Here is a 22,406-nt window from a genome sequence, read left to right on the forward strand (position 1 = left end):
GACTTGCAGGCACTGCTGTGAGCTCAGCCTGTACGTGCAATTTCATCCTTGAGTTCAAGCTTTTCAACACTTAACACAACTTTTTGTCTTCTTCCCGGACTGTTGTCTTCTGTCAAGAACTCAGCTGTGGGGGTAGGCATATTTCTCTCCATGAAATGTGAGTTCACCCACGCTACTTGCCAGGTGGGGAGTTGGCAGTGAGGGCAGTAAGAAAGGTGCAGGAGTTGAGGGCAGGGAGCTGAGACCTCCTTTCCCTGGTGAAGGGAATTCTCAGATGTGGTGCAGGGCACCCTTGAGAAAGAGGCTGAGGCCAGGGTCAGCGGCAACACACCCCTCAAGAGGTTGATACAAGATCAAGTGGGAAAAATTCCAGCTGGAATTATCTCTGCTCTCCTAATAGGGCTTTTGCCCTACCCAAGCATTCACCTCTCAGATGATGCCAAGCAGAGAACTTTCAACGGGGTGACTGGCAGAGCCTGGCAGGTTCCCCACCTAGACCTTGGACCCTGCTGAGCCCTAATCCCCCGTGGATGCCCACAAGGGCCCTGCCCCCACAGAACCACAGGAAAACCATCCTTGCCCCCCAGGCTCCCCTGCACCTGTCACTCTCCTCTGCCTCTGTCCAGCCACAGACCCTGGGACCACAGGGAGACCAGAGTTTGCCTCTGAACATGCAGGTAGGTGTGAGTTTGTTGGGGTGGAGAAGGCTGCCCCAGGGATCCATCCCTCTAGGGGGAGGTTTCTGATCTGGAAGGAGTGGTAGGAGGTGGGAAATTAGTAGGGGAAGGTTGGAGTAAGACAGGTGAGACCAAGAGGGGAAGAAGAGGTGAGGGAGGAGTGTGAGAGGCTAACTCTTTGGAGTGAAGCTTCTCTGCCTCCTTTTAGGAAACTGGATTCCCCCGAGAGGGGAGAGGGTGGTTGTGGAGCCAGGGATGTGTAATCTGCTCCCTGCACTGGAAAGCTCTCCTGATGGCCTTTGGTGCCACTGTTGAGGCCTTGGCATCTGGCCTCCTGGGCAGAGGGCAGCAGCTCATGGAGGAGGGGGTCAAGAGAAGCAGGCGTAGAGGCTGACCCTGTAATTCTTGGGTGGCAGGATTTATTTTCTCTTTTCTAGAAAAACATAGATGATCACATCCTTCCAAAAATTAGTGAGTGAGTGTTGGGGTGGGGGGGCTTGGGGGCATGATCCTGCACACATCGGGTGAGCAGAGCAGGGTGCTCTGTCTTGGTCATCATTGCCCTATGCTTGGCTGGGTGCTGTGGAATGGGGAGAGTCCAGGGAGCCTGGGAGTTGGAGGGGGTTGGAAGGGTAGGTTAGGATGGAGGCAGGAAGAGGTTAAAAAAGAGGCAAGATGGGGTTGGAGGCAGAATCCTTCCAAGTATCTCACAGCAAATTTCCTTTGGCTAGGGTGAGCATTTATTAAGAGGGCATTGGAACTTCTGGGTGGGGAACTGCAAAGCTGAGAACCTGCTCTGGTGGTTTGCATGCAACAAACAACTCAAAAAACTGAGGTCTGCTTCCAAATGTACACTCCGGTTAGTTTCATGCATGCATGCATTTACTTACTGAGGACTTATTGGGCGACAGGCATGAATCTGAGCACTGGTGACGTGGCAGTGAGTTCCACAGACTGAAATGCCCGTCTTCTGTACTCCCAGTCTACTGATCTCTCACTCTCAGCAAGTCCTCTGAAGGCCACCTTGAAGGCTCCTGGGAGAAGCAGAGAACCCCAGCATCCAGCCCTTGGTTAATTCTTCATGAACACTGAAGGTGCAGGTGCATTTCATGATGCTCAGGGCAGCTTGTGTGTGCTGAGTAACTTACATCTATAAACTCATCTAATCTTCACAAGAGTCCCAATTGAACAAAAGTGGAAACTGACCCTGAGTGACTGAGATTTTCATCTCTGGAGCCCAGTGCAAGATTTTGCGTTACTCCTGACATATCCCAGACACGTCCACTTGGCCATTACCTTCCATTTGCAATGGCCTGGTTTCAGAATTTCTCTCTCTGCCCCTAGCATTGTGCTCACTGTGTTTGGGTCACTGGTGTCATCGGTATTTCTGGCCTCTTGGGCTTATCCTTGCGGTTGAAGCACCCTAGTAGCTGGGGTGCTTTTGGTTGGCAGCTGAAAGAGATGGAGGAGTTTGGTTCATATCGGCACAAAAGAGCTAGCATTCCTGGGATCTTCTAATTGACATCCCTACTCCCTGGTTGGTGTCAGTGCCTGAGGGAAAGGATATTTCCAAGAAAAGGAAGACACTGGCCCAACTTTCCAAGATGTTCAGGAGGTTGTGTTCTACAATATCCTGATCATGCTTGGAGATGGAGCGGCTCTGTAGGCCCTGGTAGACATGGCGAGGGGGTCCCACGGCTGCCTAGGGCTAACCAAAGCTGTTAAGGGAATGATTAGGAGTTTTGGCTACCAAAATGCCAGGGGCAGGAGGAAGAGTGAGATGCCAGGGTAATGAGAAGGGTGTCAGAGATGGACTCTGGTCCCAGGCATAATGCCCAGGGCAGGGAGTGCAGCCCCCATGTACTGAGGCTGCTTGGAGTCCCCTGGGGCAGCTCAGCCTAGGTTACCCATGTGGACACAGAAGACACAGGCAGATCACAGAGCATCAGTGCTGATGCTGTTAGTAGTAGTCCCTGTCTCCCACAGCTGGAGTGGACAGCTTTGGGTCATGAATGGCCCAGGGAATACATTCCTAAATGAGCTGCAACAGGACATGAGGTCTCAATGGGTCGAATCAAAGCACCTCATTCTTTATCTCCTGAAAGCAGTAATGGGTGAGAATGACTTGGGCAAGTGTAAGGATTGTGAGGTTGGTTCCCAGAGCCCCTGAAAGGGCTGCATGAGATGCTACCTCTCCAAAGCTCTTCAGTGGTGTCATCTTTATCCTCATATCACCTCTCTCCAAGGTCAGGAGAGCTCAGCCGTTTGGCATGGACCTGGCCTGAGAACCAGAACGTGACCAGTGGGTGATTCCATTGCATCATTAGGGGAGTGATTCCGTCCTCAGAGTCACTCTAGTAGGCATCCTGCAAACATCCCAAGAGCAGGAGGACTCTTACAGAAGGGAGCTTGACCTTCAAGTCTAGCAGGTCTATTCCTCTAGCCTAGAGGTCCCCCTGGGTTGTCTCCTCGTTCATGGCAGGAGAGGGATCTGGAGTCTTCCATGCTGTCTTTCTCCTGGTGCCCCCTCCCCCGGTGCTGAGTTGACACTCATGTGATTGGCTGGCCCAGTCCATGGAGGAGAGAGTCCTGCTCTATCAGCAGGAGCTGGTGAGAGATTCCCAAGGGCCAGCAGTCCCAGGAAGAGGGTGGAGATGAGAGGGAGGATTCTGAGGAAAGAGAGGGTGCAGGTTTCCTCTGGGAGGTGAGGCTGGATTCCCAGTGGTCGTTGGGCAGTCACTGGCTGCTTTCTCCCTCTGGAGAGCAGGCCCACAGGGTATGTCTCAGCAGTGTCTCAGTTTCCATGGAAACCCCTGGAGTGGGCCCAACAGGTCTGAAAAAGCCATAGAGGAATGCAGGTCTTTGGGAGCATGGGGTGTGTGAATAATACACTGTGCTTTAGTTAAAAAATTGTAATTTGCACATTGCTCTTTCTCTCCCCATAGATTATATATGGACATCTATAAATACATATATAGACTTGTACATATATAACACACATGTCTATATACACATGGAAGTCCAAACAGTACTGTCCTGCTGGTGGAAGCCAGGGGCCAGCAATGCCATTCAGGTCTCTCACATGAGTGGCAGGAAGCCAAATACTCAGGTCATCATCTGCTTCTTCTCAGGTGATTTTAGGAAGCTGGATCACAAGTAGATGTGGGACTCTGTCCCTAGTATTCTGATGTGGGGTGCAGGCTTCCTAAATTGCAACTTAGCTTACTGCGGCACAGTGCCCCACTCCAGAGATAAGATTTCTCGAATTCCTCCAAACCAGGGGAAATAAAGCCAGTAGTTTAGGGTCCCTCCCATGTTGAGAGGACTGGCAAGGGCTCCCATCCATCCACTCCACCCTGTGAGTGTTGTATTAAGACCTTTCGGGTCCCATCAACAGCTGCTTTGTTCATCCCATTTCTTTGTAGCTGCTTAAAAGTTCCACCCTGTTGGGACACATCCCTGAGTCATCTCTTTCTCTGGTTTCACTTTGCTCAGTGTGCACCAGTTTCTTAGGAATCCGTCTACCCTTCCGCACTGCCTTTGATTTCAGCATGACTTTTCCCTTAGGAAATGGCGTGGGAGCTGGTGGCTGTTCCTCCGGCCTGCCAGAATCTGCACGTGACCCAGCGTCGGGATCTGCTCCAGTGCTTTTCTTTAGTCAGGGTCCTGCGTCCAGTGACTGTTATTCTGATGAGTCAGAGTTTAAGCGTGGCCAGGCTTTTACACTCAACTTAGCATTAAAGAAAACAACAGAGTGGTTATGGGTTTCCCTTTTCCCTTGTTCCTTGGCATAGGCAAATAGGGATCAGGTTGCTGCCTAGGAGCTGAGTTCTGATCTTTCACCCTTTCATCCTTTCTCTTCCCTGTCCACATGCTCCAAAAAGTTAGGATCCTTCCAGCCATTCACAGTTTTTTTGGACATCAGAAAGGTGGCTTCTGGCACTAACTGCCTGGAGTTAGGCTAAACTTCACAGGTTCAGACACAGCTGTCCTCGTGACCATTCTCACATCTAACACCACACAAATTTGGGAGCTCCTAGGGCCACTCTCACACCTGCTACAAATTTGGGGATTTTCCCTACCCCAGAAGGACTACAGAACTCATTGAAAGTGCTATAGTCATGGTAACACTTTTACTATAGCCCAAGTATACAAATCAGAACCAGTCAGAGACACCAAGACAAGCATGAGGTCTGGGAGTGACATGGTGCCTGTTGATGCATGTGGAATATTGTCACTCAGTCACGCTCATCTGGGACTCTGCTCCAAGTTTTCTTTGGCACTTTATTTTGTAGGCATGAATGATGGAGTTCTTGGTCATGTGGTTGGCTCCCCAGGACCTATCCTCTCCTACTATTGTGGTGGGTTCTTCCAGCCTCCACCCTGAGTTAGCACATTAGCTTCTTGCAAGTGTGTTCCAGGACATATTAGGAATAACCAAGACATTGCATAACTTGGGAAATGCCAAGGGTGTAGACATCAGCTTCTAGGAATTAGAGACAAAGGTCAGAGAAGTTCTTTGGCTGAAGTTAATTCTTTGCAAGCCACCCCTGGTCTTTAGGTATGGTTTCCTAGGGCAAAAGGATCATCCTTAGTTGAACATTTACATTATCATAACATGTACAATGGACACAGCAACATCCCTAGCGTAAGAATACCCTGAATTTACAGGAAGTCACTGTGGGAGTAGGAACAGGAGGCTTTCAACTCAATTTCTTAAACATTTGAACATCAGTATTAAATTATAAGAACAGATACTACACTTGATCTTAGCCAACATTATAATCTTATCAACAATGCCAGAGTTTTACCATATCAAATATGGTAGATGTAACTTGAAAAATAAGAGTAGAAGGATACCAACACATCATTGAAGTTCCAACTGGTGTTTAGTGAGTAGTCTAGCCCCTCACATCCAATGAGCAAGAAGACATCACCCAGTGTGTGGTCATTCAGGTTTGCAGGCTCCCATTGATCTCATTTGTTCCTGAAAGCAGAAATGGTCACAGCAATGTGATTCTGGCTTCACCCTTTTAAACAATAGACTTAGCACAAAGGATCATTATGGAGCATTTGACTAATCATCCATCAGGCAGAACCAGATTGCAAGCAGCTCGGGGCTCCACTGTGAGTGGGCTCCACTGTGAGTGGGCTCTACTGTGAGTGGGGGGCGGGGAAGAGGAAGCTTTTATAGGATATATCAGTGGGACTGAGGCAAAGAAAATAGAGTGATTGGTTAGAGTGAAAAGTCTCTAGTTAGATGTCAGTTGGTAGTTTCTGACCAGAAAGTCTCTAGTCCCTGTGTTAGGTTTACACTGAGCTCTGGTTTCCTTATATCATCACTGCAGTCAACCTGTCAGACAGCCTTTCAACGAAAATGGTCTAAGCTCTTCAGGCATCCGATATCATGGAGCCAACTGAAAACACCATCTTTTGCTCTGAGCTTTGTCTGAATAATTAAGGCAATATTGGAATTCCCTCATCACATAACTGATTTATTCATTCCTGCATCCTTACCTCCATTCCTCCTTTGCTTAACTTAAACCGCAACTGTCCAGCTGTGGAAGAAGTGAGTTCAGCCACTGTGCTGATCTCAATTCCTAGTAGCAATAGTAATCTTGCAAGTGCCTCTCACTCAGTCCACTCCCATTTGTATGAAGGGGACTAAAGAAGTTCATGGAAAATGGGGTTAAATTGAAAATACAAACCTTTTTTTTCTTGACATAAGCCCCATCAGGTTCAAAGCACTTTGGTAAGCAATAACAACAGTTATTCAGTTCATCCCTAAAGAACTGACAGTTCTCAACGCAATATTTTTAACAATAACTGAAGCAGAATGCATGCTCTTTAAAGATCTGGAAACAAAGACAAGTCAGAAAGAATGAGAGGACTAAGGAGAATTCCGAATGACCTCTCATAAAAAGTCTCCCCACATTGCTCTTGTTTGATGAGAAGAATGAGCAGGAGCTTTGTCATAGTGGAGAATGACTCTCTGGGGAAGCTTTCTTGGCATTTTTCTCCTAAAGCTTTGGCTGACTTTTTTCAAACGCTCTCCCAGTAAGCAGATGTTATCATGCTCTGACTGTCCAGGAAGTCAATGAGCAGCATGATTGAGCAGCTTAAAAAACTATTGCCCTGAGCTTTGCTCTTGACAGATGTGCTTTTGCTTTGACTGGACCACTTCCACCACTTGGTAGCCATTGCTTTGATTGTGCTTTGTCTTCAGTATTACACTGGTGAAACAATGTTTCATCTCCTGTTTTAATTCTTGAAAGAAGTGCTTCAGGATCTTGATCTCATCTGTTTAAAATTTCCATGGAAAACTCTGGTATGCTGTTAATCTGGAAATACACTGAATCTGTAAATTGCTTTGGGTAGTATAGATATTTTGATGATATTAATTCTTGCAACCTATGAGCATGGAAGATTTTCCTATTTTTTGTGTCTTCTATTTCTTTCACTAATGTTTTATAATTTCCATTGTAGAAATCTTTCATATCCTTGATTAAGGATATTTAAACTTTTATAGTTATTGTGAATGGTACCGATGATATAAATTCTTTCTCAGTCAGAACATTGTTGTATTAGAATGCTATTGATTTTTGTATGTTGGTTTTATATCCTGCAGCTTTGCCAAAATCTCTTATCCATTTTAATAGTTTTTTGGCTATTTTGGATTTCAAGTTTGCACCCACACAGACACACTTGTTTGGAGACAAGTTTTACTGCTAATTCTCATAGTACAACTCATTAGGGACAGAGGTCCTACATGGGGAGTAAGTGCACAGTGACTCCTGTTGTTGATTTAACAATTGGCACTCTTATTTATGACATCAGTGATCACCCAAGGCTCTTGTCATGAGCCGCCAAGGCTATGGAAACCTTTTGAGTCCACAAACTGTCAGTATTTAGTCAAGGCCATAAGAAAAGTGGAAGTTCTCTCCTCCCTTCAGAAAAAAGTACATCCTTCTTTGATGGTCCCTTAAGACCCATTTTCAATCAACTTCACACACAGAAGACTAACACTATACTAAGTAAAGAGTTCAACAATTTGCATGGAAACAAAACAAAACAAAGCAAAACAAAACAATTCCTTAACAGTTGAGATAAGAGCTTTCCAAAGTCACTGCATCTTGAAGTTAATTTCACTTTTTTATTTTTTTAGAAATTTAATTAACTTTAAAGAAGTACCCAAGAATGATGCAACTTTTGTGAGCACTTAGACATAATTATAATACAACTCTCTGAGGACAGAGGTCCTGCATGAGAAGTTAGTGCACAGTGACTCTTGGTTGTTAATTTAACAATTGACACTCTGATGTATGACATCAGTGATCACCCGAGGCTCTTGACATGAGCTGCCTAGGCTATGGAAGCTTTTTGAGTCCACAGACTCTGTCAGTGTTTAGACAAGGCCATGAGCAAAGTGGAAGTTCTCTCCTCCCTTCGGTGAAAAGTACCTCCTTTTTTGATGACCATGTCTTCCCACTGGGGTCTCACCCACCGAGATCCTATATGTAGGACCCACAGTGTCTTGCCTTTCCATGCCTGAAATGTTCTTGTGGGCTTTTCAGCCAGACCAGAATGCCTTAAGGGCTAAATCTGAGGTCAGAGTGCTATTTACAGCAATTGTCATTCTACAAGTCTGCTGTGTGGACTGCTTCCCGTGCTGGAGCATTCCTTCCTTTTTAATTCTATCTATTATTATTACCAGACCCTTAATCTTATCAATGTGATCACTCTAACAATTATTTTTACCAACCAGCTTAAGGGGGTTTGGGGTCTCATGGCAAGTTTTTAAACTGTACCCTTAGAAGTCAGTCTGTAGGAATGTATGCAGAACTATATAGCTTTAGTTACACACTTCATACACTTAATAATTACAACTTAAGGAACATGGTGAGTCTTCCCACTGTGCATGCCCTCCTACCCACATTCTCACCCTTCTTCTTCTTTCCTCTCTTATTCCCACTTCTGTTTATTATTGAGACCTATTTTCAACTGACTTTATGCACATATGTTTAACTCTTTTTTTTTTTAATCTTTTTTTTTTTTTTGACAGGTAGAGTAGATAGTGAGAGAGAGAGACAGAGACAAAGGTCTTCCTTTTTGCCGTTGGTTCACCCTCCAATGGCCGCTGCGGCCAGCACATCATGCTGATCTGAAGCCAGGAGCCAGGTGCTTCTCCTGGTCTCCCATGCGGGTGCAGGGCCCAAGGACTTGGGCCATCCTCCACTGCCTTCCTGGGCCATAGCAGAGAGCTGGCCTGGAAGAGGAGCAACCGGGATAGAATCCAGTGCCCCAACCGGGACTAGAACCCGGTGTGCCGGCGCCGCAAGGCGGAGGATTAGCCTGTTAAGCCATGGCGCCGGCCATAACTCTTTTTTAAGTAAAGAGTTCAACAAGTAGTATATATAAACAAACCTGTTCCTTAACGGTCAAGACAGGGGCTGTTCAAAGTCATTGCTTCTCAAACTGTCAATGTACTTATACAGATTGCCTTTTAGGTGCTCTATTAGTTATCAGGGATCATGGAGAACGTATGGTATTTGTCCCTTTGGGACTGGATTATTTCACTTAGTAGGATGTTTTCTAGATTCATCCATTTTTTTTTTTTTTGCAAATGACTGGATTTCATTTTTTAAAATCGCTGTGTAGTATTCCATGGTGTACATATCCTATAATTTCCTTATCCAGTCTTCAGTTGATGGGCATTTGGGTTGATTCCATGTCTTAGCTATTGTGAATTGAGCAGCAATAAACATGGGAGTACAGATAACTCTTTTTTTTTTTGACAGGCAGAGTGGACAGTGAGAGAGAGAGACAGAGAGAAAGGTCTTCCTTTTCTGTTGGTTCACCCCTCAAGTGGCCGTTATGGCTGGTGTGTTGCGGCCGGCACGCTGCGCCATTCCGAAGCCAAGAGCCAGGTGCTTCTCCTGGTCTCCCATGCAGGAGCGGGGCCCAAGCACTTGGGCCATCCTCCACTGCACTCCCGGGCCACAGCAGAGAGCTGGACTGGAAGAGGAGCAACTGGGACGGAATCTGGCGCCCTGACCGGGACTAGAACCCGGGGTGCTGGCGCCGCAGTGGAGGATTAGCCTATTGAGCCATGGCGCCGGCCCAGATAACTCAGATGCTGATTTTATTTCCCTTGGGTAAATTCCCAGGAGTGGGATGACTGGGTCATATGATAGGTCTATATTCAGATTTCTGAGGTATCTCCATACTGTCTTCCACAGTGGCTGCACCAGTTTACATGCCCACCAACAGTAGATTATGGTACCTTTTCTCCCATGTCCTCGCCAGCATTAGTTGTTTGTTGATTACTGTATGAAAGCCATTCTAACGGGGGTGAAGGGAAACCTCATTGTGGTTCTGATTTATATTTCATGATTGCTAGTGATCCTGAGCATTTTTTCATGTGTCTGTTGGCCGTTTAGATTTCCTCTTTTGAAAAATGTCTGTCCATTTCTTAATTGGTTGTTTGTTTTGTTGTTGTAGAGTTTCTTGACCTATTTATGTATTCTGGTTATTAATCCTTTATCAGTTTCATAGTTTGCAAATAATTTATCCCATTCTGTCAGTTGCCTCTTCACTTTCCTCAATGTTTCTTTTGCAGTACAGAAGTTTTTCAATTTGATGTAATCCCATTGGTTAATTTAGGCTTTGATTGCTGTGTCTCTGGGGTCTTTTCTAAGAAGTCTTTGCTTATGCCAATGTCTTGTGAGTTTCCCAAATGGTATCAGGTCGTAGATTTAGGCCTTTAATCCATTTCGAGTGGATTTTTGTGTAAAGTGTAAGGTAGGGATCTTGCTTTATACTTCTGCATGTGGAAATCTAGTTTTCCAAACACAATTTGTTGAAGAGTCTGTCCTTGCTCAAGGATTGGTTTTAGTTCCTTTGTAAAATATAAGTTGGTTGCAGATGCTTGGATTCATTTCTGACATTTCTATTCTGTTAATTGGTCTATCCATCTGATTTTGTACCAGTACCAGGCTATATTGTAGTACAGGCTATATGTAGTACATACCTGTAGTGTGTCTTGAAATCTGGCTTTATGATGCCTCTGGCTTTGTTTTTGTTGTATAAGACTGCTTTAGCTATTTGGGATTTCCTTTGTTTTTGTATGAATTTCAGCATCAATTTTTTCTATGTCTGAGAAGAATATCTTTGGTGTTTTGATTGGTATCGTGCTGAACATATAAATTGCTCTTGGAAGTGTGGACATTTTGTGACATTGATTCTTCCAATCCATGAACATGAAAGATTTTTCCATATCTTCTGTTTCTTTCTTTAATGCTTTGTAGTTCTCTTTGTAGAGATCTTTGACATTCTTGGTTAAATTTATTCCAAGGTATTTGCTTTCTTTCATAGTTATTGTGAATGAGTTTCATCTTAGAAGTTCTTTCTCAGCTGTTTCAGTCTGTGTATACAAAGGCTGTTGATTTTTGTGTGTTGATATTTTGTCCTGCTACTTTACCAAACTCTTCTATTAGTTCGATTAGTCTCTTAGTCTTTTGGATCCACTATATATAGAATCATGTCTTCTGCTAGTAGAGATAGTTTGACTTCCTCCTTTCCAATTTGTATCCCTTTAATTTCTTTTTCTTGCCTAATGATGCTGGCTAAAACTTCCAGGACTATATTGAATAGAATTGTTGAGAGTGGGTTTCCTTGTCTGGTTCTGGATCTCAGTGGGAATGCTTCCAACTTTTCCCCACTCAAGAGGACATTGGCCATGGGTTTGTCATAAATTGCCTTGATTGTGTTGAGGAATGTTCCTTCTATACCTAATTTTCTTAGAGTTTTCATCACAACAGGGTGTGTTGTATTTTATCAAATGCTTTTTCTGCATCTGTTGAGATAATCATATGGTTTTTGTTCTTCAGTTTGTTAATGTAATGCATAACATTGATTGATTTGCGAATGTTGAACCATCCCTGCATACCAGGCAGGGATAAATCTCACTTGGTTTGGGTGAATGATCTTTCTACTGTGTTGTTGGATTTGATTGGCTAGAAAATTTTTAAAGATTTATTTTTTTATTTGAAAGTCAGAGTTACACACAGAGAGAAGGAGAGGCAGAGAGAGAGAGAGAGAGGGAGAGAGAGAGAGAGAGAGTTTTCCACCCACTGGTTCACTTCCCAATTGGCTGCAATGGCAGGAGCTGCGCCAATCCAAAGCCAGGAACAGGAGCTTCTTTCATGTTTCCCACACAGGTTCAGGAGCCCAAGGTCTTGGGCCATCTTCTACTGCTTTCCCTGGCCATAGCAGAGAGCTGGATCGCAAGTGGAGCAGCTGGGTCTTGAACTGGCACCCATATGCAATACTGGCACCCATATGGGATGCCAGCACTCCAGGCAGCAGCTTTACCCACTATGCCACAGTGGTGGCCCCAAGATAGAATTTTGTTGAGGATTTTTGCATATATGTTCACCAGGGAAATTGGTCTGTAGTTTTCTTTCTCATTTGCATCTTTTTCAGGTTTAGGAATTAAGGTGATCCTGGCTTCATAGAAAGAATTTGGGAGGATTCCCTCCCTTTTGATTGTTTTGAATAGCTTGAGAAGAGTTGGAATTAATTCTTTAAATGCTAGAATTCAGCAGGGAAGCCAGCCTATCCTGGACTTTTCTTTATTGGGAGGGTTTTTACTACTGATTCCAGTTCTGTCTTGGTTATGCGTCTGTTTAGGTTTTCTGTGTCTTCATGGCTCAGTTTAGGTAGGTTGTATTTGTCCAGGAATCTATCCATTTCATCTAGGCTTCTTGTTTTGTTGACATACAGTTCTTTGTAGTAATTTCTGATGATTCTTTTTATTTCTGTGGTGTCTGTTGTTACATTTCCAATTTTATTTTATTTTTTTAAATATTTATTTATTTAATTTAAGGTCAGAGTTACACACACACACACACACAGAGAGAGAGAGAGAGAGAGAAAGAGAGCAATCTTCCATATGTTGGCTCATTCCCCAATTGGCTGCAACGACCTGAGCCCTGCCAATCCAAAGCCAGGAGCCAAGAGCCTTCTCCAGGTCTCCTGTGAGGGTGCAGGGGCCCAAGGATTGGGCCATCTTCTACTGCTCTCCCAGGCCACAGTAGAGAGCTGTATCAGAAGTGGAGCAGCCGGGACTCAAACTAGCACCCATATTGGATGCTGGCTTCATCCACTACACCACAGCACTGGCCTCTTCATCTCTGATGTTATTCATTTGAGTCTTCTCCCTCCTTCATTTGGTTAGTTGGGCAAATGTTTATTTTTTTAAAAAAACAGCTCTCCATTTTTCATTGTTTTTTCATTTCAATTTCGTTTATTTCTTCTCTAACTTTAATTATTTCTTTTTTCATCCTAGTTTTGGGTTTAGTTTTCTGTTGTTTTTCTATATCCTTGAAATGCATTGATAGCTCATTTGTTTGATGCCTTTCCAATTTCTTGATGTAGGTTCCAACTGCTATAAAATTCCACTTAACACTGCTTTTGCTGGATCCCATAAGTTTTGATATGCTGTATTGTCATCTTCATTTGTTTCCAGAAATATTTTGATTTCTCTTTTGACTTCTTCTATGACTCATCAGAAGCATGTTGTTCAGTCTCCATGTATTTGCATATGTTGTAGGGATTCCTGAGTTGCTGATTTCCAGCTTCATTCCATTGTGGTCTAAGAAGATGAATGGTATAATTTTGAGTTTATTGAATTTGCTGAGACTTGCTTTATGGCTTAGCATGTGGTCAATCCTAGAGAAAGTTCCATGCACTGGTGAGAAGAATGTGTATTTTGTGGCTGTAGGATGGAAAGTTCTGTTAGGTCCATTTGGTCTATAGTTTCAATTAAGTCTCTTGTTTTCTAGCTGATTTTCTGTCTGGTTGATCTGTCTATTGCTGAAGGTGGGGTATTGAAGTCCTCCATTACTATTGATAAGTAACGATTTTGTCCTGCAATTTTACATACATATTCCTATTTTTTTACTTGGGTTTCCTTTGTACTTTTATTGGGAAATTTTCTGCCCTTACCTTCTTTTTTGGTGATGACCATGTTTTTGTGTTTCTGTGTGCAGCACTTAAGCATCTTTTGCAAGGTTGGACGGGTGAAGACAAAATGTTTCAATTTCTGTTATGGAATGTCTTTATTTCACCTTAATTCATAAATGAGAGCTTGAAGGTACAGTTTTTTGAGTTGACAGTTTTTTTTTCTCTTAAGACTTGGAATATATCTTGCCATTCTCTCCTAGCCTGTAGAGTTTCTGATGAGAATTTCGCTGTGAGTCTAATTGGAGATCCTCTGAAAGTAATCTAGCATTTATCTCGTGTACATTTTAGAATCTTTTCTTTATGGCTTACTGTGAAAAGTTTGATTACAATATCATGGTGAAGATCTTTTCTGGTAATGTCTGTTAGGAGTTCTATGTGCTTTGTATACTTGGATGTCCCTTTTTTTCCCTCCAAATTAAAGAAGTTTTCTGTTATTTTTTCACTATAAAGACCTTCTAATCCTTTCTCTCTTTATATGCCTTCAGGAACTCTAGAACCCATATGTTGTCTCATTTGATAGTATCCTGTAGATTCCCAACAGTGTTTTTTAGTTTTCTAATTTCTTCTTGTTTTTGGTTTGACTATAATTTCCTGTGATTTGTCTTCTAAGCTGGATATTCTTCCTTTTGCTGCAGTGAATCTATTCTTAAGGCTTTCCACTGCGTTTTTAAATTTGTTCTATTGAATTCTTCATTTCCAAGATTTCATTTTGATTTCTCTTTAAGATCTCAATTTCATGAGAGAAATTTTCTTTCATGTCATGTATGGATTTCATTAGTTTGTGCATTTTCTTCTGATTACTCCTAAGTAATACTATGATCAATTTTTTGAATTCCAGTTGTAGCTTTTCTTCATTCTCTTCTTTTTCACAATCTAGTATTAAAGTATTGTGTTCTTTTGGGAATGTCATTTTGTTTTCCTTATTTTTATTTCTTGAATTGATGAGTTTATTATTCAGCCATTTGTGGATATATTTGTTCGCTGCTGCTGCTGCTGCTGCTGCTGCTTCTTCTTCTTTTTGCTGTGGTGCCTTTTATCTTTGGACAATGCTTCTGTGGATTAGTGGAGTATCTACTTTTTCAGTGAATACCTAGAGGCGTGTAGTGGGTGTGGTCAGGGAGCTCTGTTTAGTGCTCCAGGTTGAAGGAAGTGTCCAAGAAGACACCCAGATTGGACATGGTAAAGCTCCTATTTTTTTTTTTTTTAATCAGAGGTGAGTTTTGTTTTGTTCTGTTGGCATAGACTCAGCTCACCTCCCCTCTTGCAAGGAGACTAGCGCCTGGGTGCTAACCCCAGGGAATATGCTATTTGTCTGCACTGCCACAAGAACCACACAAAGGATCTGTGCAGTCTTCTATATAAGCACAGATCACAGAGCAATATCCCTCACCAGGGAGCCCTGAGTATGTGGAGTCTCCCACAGTGGCTGCCCAAAGTCCCAGCCACAGTCTAAGCCCTCACATGCAGCCTCAGTTTTTTACAGTCCCAGCACACAAGCCTCCCACATTCACAAGAACCCAGCTCCCTGTCAGTTCTTCCCATCAGACTTAGAAGTTCCTGCTTGGCTGGTTGCTGGATGCAGACATGAGGTGACACAGCTGTTACCTATGTCCAAAATGGTGCCTGCTCTCTATCAGCTTGTTACAGAATGCCATTGCATGGTGACTGGGGAGAGAGAAACATCACCCCCCCCCCCTTTTTTTTCTGCTCTAGTTTGGCAGATGCACTATCCCCCATGGGGCTCTGAGCTAGATTCCCTCCAGGCTCTTCCTGCAGTTTTATTGCCAGTGATTTGGGCTGCTGCAGCCTGGTCTCACCTCACTCTCCAAAGCTGGAGTGGAGGCTCTTGGCTGCTGGGGTCCTGAGTAGTGTGCATCCATATCCTCACATAGGTCCACAGTGTACTTCTAATTTGCATGGATTTCCTCTGCCATTTTCTGCCTAACTCTTCCCTGTGACTGCACTCTCTGCACTTTTAAAAAATTATCTTCTCCTAGACTAGAGCAGTAAGCTCCCTCCCTACTCCACCATGTTAATCCAGTCTCTGTTGGAAGATTCTTTATAACTGATTCAATCTCAGCTTTGGTTGTTGGTCTATTCAGGTTTTCTATGTTGTCATAGAAATTTTGGTAAATTATTTGTGTCCAGAAATCTATCCATTTCTTCTAGATTTTCCAATTTGTTGGCATATAATTGTTTGTAATAATTCTTAATGATTCTTTGTATTTCTGTGGTTTCAGTTTTAATATCTCCTTCTTTTATCCTCTGATTTTATTAATTTGAGGCTTCTCTTTTTTTTCTTGATTAATTGGGCCAATGGTTTATCAATTTTGTTTATTTTTAAGAAAATCAGCTTTTTATTTCACTGATACATTATATAGTTTTTTAAAATTTATATCTTGTTTATTTCTACTCTAACTTTTATTATTTCTTTCCTTCTATTAATGTTGTTTTACTTTGCTCTTGTTTTTCTGGGTCCTTGAGATAAATTGTTAGATTATTTATTTGATACCTTTCCAATTTTTTCATATAGGCACTAATTATTGTAAACACTCCTCTTAACACTGCTTTTGCTGTATCCCATTTGTTTTGATATGTTGTATTTTCACTTTCATTAGTTACAAGGAATTTTTTGATCTTTCCTATGATCCATTATTCATTCATGGCATGTTGTTCATTCTCTGTATGTTTGCATAATTTTTAGATTATTTTGTTGTTAATTTCCAGCTTCATTCTATTGTGATCAGAAAAGATACATGATACATTTAAAATTTTTTGAATTTGTGGAGACTTGTTTTATGGCATAATGTTTATCCTAGAGAATATTCCATGTACTGATGAAAACAATGTGTGTTCTGCACCTGTAGGATGGAATGTCCTGTAGTGTCTGTTAGGTCTATTTAGTCTATAGTGTAGATTAGCTCTGTTGTTTCTTTGTTGATTTTTTCTGTATGGTTAATTGTCCATTGATGAATGTGGGGTTGTTGAAGCTTATGTTTCCCTTTAGATCTATTAATATTTGTTTTATGAAACTGGGTACAGCAGCATTGAGTGTATATATGTTGACAAGTTAAATATTTTTGCTGAATTGATCTCATAGTCATTAGATAATGGAAAATCTATTTTGTATTGCTATTCATCCACACTTTTGATTTCTATTTGCATGAAATTTCTTTTATGCATCCATTTACTTCAGTTTGTGTTTAGGCAGCAGCAGGTGGTTGGGTCTTTTGTGTGTGTGTGTGTGTGTGTGTGAATCCATTCAACCCAGTCTGTATCTTCACATTGGGGAATTTATTCCATTTACATATTTTACATTCAAGATTATTTTTTTTTGCATTGTCTAGCCCAACTAGAATTTACTTTCTTTTTTTAAAATTAAACTTTTATTTAATGAATATAAATTTCCAAAGTACAGCTTATGGGTTACAATGGCTTCCCCCTCCCAAAACTTTCCTCCCACCCACAACCCTCCCCTTTCCCGCTCCCTCTCCCCTTCCAATCACATCATGATTCATTTTCAATTCTCTTTATATACAAAAGATCAGTTTAGTATCTATTAGGTAACGATTTCAACAGTTTGCCCCCATATAGCAACACAAAGTGAAAAAAAAATACTGTTGGAGTACTAGTTATAGCATTAAATAAGAGTGTACAGTACATTAAAGACAGAGATCCTACATAATATTTTTTTAAAATTAATTAATTTTCTATGCCATTTCCAATTTAACACCAGGTTTTTTTTTTTCATTTCCAATTATCTTTATATACAGGAGATCGATTCAGTATATAATTAGTAAAGATCTCATCAGTTTGTACCCACGCAGAAACACAAAGTGTAAAAATACTGTTTCAGTATTAGTTATAGCATCACTGCACATTAGACAACACATTAAGGACAGTTCCCACATGGGATGTAAGTACACAGTGACTCCTGTTGCTGACTTAACAATTTGACACTCCTGTTCATGGCATCAGTAATCTCCCTAGGCTCTAGTCATGAGTTGCCAGGGCTATGGAAGCCTTTAGAGTTCGCTGACTTTGATCTTATTCCGATAGGGTCATAGTCAAAGTAGAAGTTCTCTCCTCCCTTCAGAGAAAGGTACCTCCTTCTTTGATGGCCCCGTTCTTTCCACTGGGATCTCACTCACAGAGATCTTTCATTTAGGTCTTCTTCTTTTTTTCTTTTCCATGGTATCTTGGCTTTCCATGCCTACAATACTCTCATGGGCTCTGCAGCCAGATCCGAATGCCTTAAGGGCTGATTCTGAGGCCAGAGTGTTGTTTAGGACATCTGCCATTCTATGAGTCTGCTGTGTATCCCACTTCCCACGTTGGATCTTTCTCTCCCTTTTTGATTCTATCAGTTAGTATTAGCAGACACTTGTATTGTTTGTGTGATCCCTTTGATTCTTAGACCTATCAGAGCCATCGAATGTGAACTGAAATTGATCACTTGGACTAGTGAGATGGCATGGGTACATGCCACCTTGATGGGATTGTATTGGAATCCCCTGGCACATTTCTAACTCCATCATTTGGGGCAAGTCTGATTGTGCATGTCCCAAATTGTACATCTCCTCCCTCTCTTTTTCCACTCTGAAATTTAACAGGGATCACTTTTCAGTTAAAATTTAAACACCTAAGAATAATTGTGTGTTAATTACAGAGTTCAACCACTAGTACTAGAACAACAACAACAACAACAAAACAACAAATACTAAAAAGGATAAAGTATTACATTGTACATCTAAAGTCAGGACAAGAGCTGATCAGGTCATTGTTTCATATAGTGTCCATTTCACTTCAACAGGTTTCCCCTTTTGCGCTCAGTTGTCACCGATCAGGAAAAACAAATGATATTTGTCTCTTTGGGACTGGCTTAATTCACTCAGCATGATGTTTTCCAGATTCCTCCATCTTGTTGCAAATGACTGGGTTTCATTGTTCCTTACTGCTGTATAGTATTCTATGGAGTACATGTCCCATAATTTCTTTATCCAGTCTACTGGTGATGGGCATTTGGGTTGGTTCCAGGTCTTAGCTATTGTGAATTGAGCTGCAATAAACATTAATGTGCAGATGGCTTTTTTATTAGCCAAATTAATTTCCTTTGGGTAAATTCCAAGGAGTGGGATGGCTGGGTTGTATGGTAGGGTTATGTTCAGGTTTCTGAGGACTCTCCAGACTGACTTCCATAGTGGCTTAACCAGTTTGCATTCCCAACAACAGTGGGTTAGTGTCCCTTTTTCCCCACATCCTCTCCAGCATCTATTGTTGGTAGATTTCTGTATGTGAGCTATTCTCACAGGGGTGAGGTGAAACCTCATTGTGGTTTTGATTTGCATTTCTCTGATTGCTAGTGATCTTGAACATTTTTTCATGTGTCTGTTGGCCATTTGGATTTCCTCTTTCGAAAAATGTCTATTCAGGTCCTTGGCCCATCTCTTAAGTGGGTTGTTTGTTCTGTTGTTGTGGATTTTCTTGATTTCTTTGTAGATTCTGGTTATCAACCCTTTATCTGTAGTATAGTTTGCAAATATTTTTTCCCATTCTGTCGGTTGCCTCTTCACTCTCCTGACTGTTTCTTTTGCAGTACAGAAACTTCTCAATTTGATGCAATCCCAAATGTTAATTTTGGTTTTGACTGCCTGGGCTCCTGGGGTCTTTTCCAAGAAGTCTTTGCCTGTACCTATATCTTGCAGGGTTTCTCCAATGCTCTCTAATAATTTGATGGTTTCGGGTCGTAGATTTAAGTCTTTAATCCACGTTGAGTGAATTTTTGTGTAAGGTGATAGGTATGGGTCTTGCTTCAAGCTTCTGCACGTGGAAATCCAATTTTCCCAGCACCATTTATTGGATAGGCTGTCCTTATTCCAGGGATTAGTTTTGGATCTTTGATCAAATATAAGTTGGCTGTAGATGTTTGGATTGATTTCTGGTGTTTCTATTCTGTTCCATTGGTCTATCCATCTGTTTCTGTACCAGTACCATGCTGTTTTGATAACAACTGCCCTGTAGTATGTCCTGAAATCTGGGATTGTGATGCCTCCGGCTTTGTTTTTGTTGTGTAGGATTGCTTTGGCTATTCGAGGTCTTCTGTGTCTCCATATGAATTTCAGCATCATTTTTTCCAGATCTGAGAAGAAGGTCTTTGGTATCTTGATTGGTATTGCATTGAATGTATATATTGCTTTTGGGAGAATAGACATTTTGATGATATTGATTCTTCCAATCCATGAGCATGGAAGATTTCTCCATTTTTTGGTATCCTCTTCTATTTCTTTCTGTAAGGTTTTGTAGTTTTCATCGTAGAGATCTTTAACGTCCTTGGTTAAGTTTATTCCAAGGTCTTTGATTGTTTTTGTAGCTATTGTGAATGGGATTGATCTTAGAAGTTCTTCCTCAGCCGTGGCATTGCCTGTGTATACAAAGGCTGTTGATTTTTGTGCATTGATTTTATATCCTGCTACTTTGCCAAACTCTTCGATGAGTTCCAGTAGTCTCTTAGTAGAGTTCTTTGGGTCCCCTAAATAAAGAATCATATCATCTGCAAAGAGGGGTAGTTTGAGTTCTTCCTTCCCAATTTGTATCCCTTTAATTTCTTTTTCTTGCCTAATAGCTCTGGCTAAAACTTCCAGAACTATATTGAATAGCAGTGGTGAGAGTGGGCATCCCTGTCTGGTACCAGATCTCAGCGGAAATGCTTCCAACTTTTCCCCATTCAATAGGATGTTGGCTGTGGGTTTTTCATATATTGCTTTGATTGTATTGAGGAATGTTCCTTCCATACCCAGTTTGCTTAGAGTTTTCATCATGAAAGGGTGTTGTATTTTATCAAATGCTTTCTCTGCGTCTATTGAGAGAATCATATGGTTTTTCTTCTGCAGTCTGTTAATGTAGTGTATTACGTTGATTGTTTTGCGAACGTTGAACCATCCCTGCATACCAGGGATAAATCCAACTTGGTCTGGGTGGATGATCTTTCTGATGTGTTGTTGCATTCTATTGGCAGAATTTTATTGAGTATTTTTGCATCTATGTTCATCAGGGATATTGGTCTGTAATTCTCTTTCAATGCTGCATCTTTTTCCGGCTTAGGAATTAAGGTGATGCTGGCTTCATAGAAATAATTTGGGAGGATTTTCTCTTTTTCGATTGTTCTGAATAGTTTGAGAAGAATTGGAGTTAGTTCTTCTCTAAATGTCTGGTAGAACTCAGCAGTGAATCCATCTGGTCCTGGGCTTTTCTTTGTTGGGAGGGCCTTTATTACTGTTTCAATTTCTGTGTCAGTTATGGGTCTGTTTAGGTTTTCTATGTCTTCCTGGCTCAATTTAGGTAGGTTGTATGTGTCCAAGAATCTGTCCATTTCTGATAGATTTCCCTGTTTGCTGGCATACAAGTCCTTGTAGTAATTTCTGATGATTCTTTTTATTTCTGTGGTGTCTGTTGTTATGTTTCCTTTTTCATCTCTGATCCTATTGATTTGGGTCTTTTCTCTTCTTTTTTTAGTTAGTTGGGCCAATGGGGTGTCAATTTTGTTTATTTTTTTCAAAAAACCAGCTCCTCGTTTGGCTGATTTTTTGTAATGTTTTTTTGGATTCAATCCTGTTGATTTCTTCTTTGATTTTAATTATTTCTCTTCTCCTACTGGGTTTGGGTTTCGTTTGCTGCAGATTTTCTAGATCCTTGAGATGACTTGAAAGCTGATTTATTTGGTGCCTTTCCAATTTCTTGATGTAGGCACCTATTGATATAAATTTTCCTCTTAACACTGCTTTTGTTGTATCCCATAGGTTTTGGTATGTTGTGCTGTTATCCTCATTTACTTCCAGAAAATTTTTGATTTCTCTTTTGACTTCTTCTATGACCCATTGTTCATTCAGGAGCATGTTGTTCAATCTCCATGTGTTTGCACGTGCTCTAGGGATTCCCGAGTTGCTAATTTCCAATTTCATTCCTTTGTGGTCTGAGAAGCTGCATGGTATGATTCTAATTCTCTTGAATTTGCTGAGACTTGCTTTATGGCCTAGTATGTGGCCAATCCTAGAGAAGGTTCCATGTACTGCTGAGAAGAATGTAAAGTCCTTAGATGTAGGATAAAATGTTCTGTAGATATCTGTTAGATCCATTTGGGCTATAGTGTCATTTAAATCTGCTGTCCCCTTTGTGATCTTCTGTCTGGTTGATCTGTCTATCTCTGAGAGTGGAGTATTGAAGTGCCCCAGTACTATTGTATTGGAGTCTAAGTCTCCCTTTAAGTCCCTTAACAAGTCTTTTAAATAAGCTGGTGCCCTGTAATTAGGTGCATATACATTGATAATCGTTATATCTTCCTGTTGAATGGATCCCTTAATCATTAAGTAGTGCCCTTCTTTGTCTCTCCTGACAGTTTTTGTGGTAAAGTTTATGTTGTCCGATATTAAGATGGCTACGCCCGCTCTTTTTTCATTTCTGTTGGCATGGTATATCTTTTTCCAGCCTTTCACTTTTCAGCCTGTATGGATCATTGTTGGAAAGATGAGTTTCTTGTAAGCAGCAAAAAGATGGGTTTTGTTCCTTAACCCAATCAGCCAATCGGTGTCTTTTAACTGGACAGTTCAAGCCATTAACATTCAATGTGACTATTGAGAAGGAGTAACTTTGCCCTGCCATTTGCCAAAGATATTTTCTAATATATGGTTTGAGATTCCTGTGATCTTT

The sequence above is a fragment of the Lepus europaeus genome, chromosome 4 (assembly GCF_033115175.1).
Source record: "Lepus europaeus isolate LE1 chromosome 4, mLepTim1.pri, whole genome shotgun sequence".
Lineage (NCBI taxonomy): Eukaryota > Metazoa > Chordata > Mammalia > Lagomorpha > Leporidae > Lepus > Lepus europaeus.